Here is a 1386-nt window from a genome sequence, read left to right as displayed (position 1 = left end):
TGCTCCAACCCCAGTGCGTGTCTAGAAGAGGCAGTGCATTAGTTGGACCTGGCTCAATCTGTATAGATCGGGCACTTTACTGGGGCTTTTTTGGTGCTTTTCTCTAATAGCTGATTGAATCAGCTATTAGTTAAAAGCACCAAAAGTCCTGCTGAAGCACCTGGTCTATGCAGATGCTGTGGAGCTGGGCCAAAGTAACACACTACTTCTTCCAGTAAAGCACTTTTTTGGGAGGGAGGCAGGGGGAGGGGGTTAATGTTTGCAAGCAGCCTGAATGTCTGCACACTTTTCCCTAGCTTAACCCTTCCCAGGGACCAGAGTTACCAGCTCTTCCCTGCCTGTTTCTTACTCCAGAGTTCCCCAAGTAAAAAGCAGGCAGGGGCTTTGCCACATTGCTCCATCTGCTCAGCTGCAATGCAGCTCCCTCCTGCTTTTCACACTGGAGTCCCTAGTACAGGGGGGTTTGCCCCACTGCTCCAGTCCCCCAGGAGTGGGAGGACTGGGGCAGCCTGCTTTCACCAGACCAGGTCACCCCAAACTTGGGAAGGCACAGGGGGAGAGGAGGTGATTGCAGACTGAACACATCTGTACTATTCATAGAATTATATTCCTTCTCTTCAAATCATTTGTAGCAGAGATTTGAGAAGAAGGAATATGGTTCTATGAATAGTACAGATGTGTACTATACTCTACCCACCTTTCTGCTCTAGGAAGAGCCTAGATATATCACAACCAGTTAGCCCCACCCCTCACCTGCCATCTACCATTTCTGCAATGCTCTTTGTAACAGGAAGAATGTGTGTTATTTGGAGAACAAAGGGATACGAAATGAAAGAGCAAGAGGCTCTTGTATAATCTTTATCAAGTTATTCAAAATAGCAATTTGTCCCTTAAATTCTGTAATGACAGGGAAAATAATTTAAGCTGGCAACATTTGTATTTATATGTTTTTGGTCTTGTGAAAAAGACCATTCAAACACCAAACTATATATGAATTTTGCATGTATGATCTCCCCCCGTGGTTGCATAAGCTTACTAAACAGGCTAGCCTTAAATTGCAGTCAGTTTACCGATGTTAATTTATTACTGAAGAATACTGTCAGCAGGAGTTTGGCAACTGCTGTTTCCTTTACTAGAACAAATTTTCCCTCCTTAGACAGAACATCTATTACCATCAATGATATCCATGACAAATCCTGCATACCCCTGTCATGAATGGTGACACAAGGCGAGTGGAAAGGATCAGTAGACAGCTACCATTTTAGCTAAAGGAATGAATTACATACATACTTCCCAACATTACTGAAAACAGCACGTCTAAATTTCCAAGTACCATAGTAAACTTATTCCCTTTCTACTAGCTCCAGCTTGTAGTTGACTAGGGAA

Source organism: Alligator sinensis, unplaced genomic scaffold, assembly GCF_000455745.1.
Source record: "Alligator sinensis unplaced genomic scaffold, ASM45574v1 scaffold590_1, whole genome shotgun sequence".
Lineage (NCBI taxonomy): Eukaryota > Metazoa > Chordata > Crocodylia > Alligatoridae > Alligator > Alligator sinensis.
The sequence above is the reverse complement of the archived record's forward strand: the minus strand, read 5'-3'. Positions refer to the sequence as shown.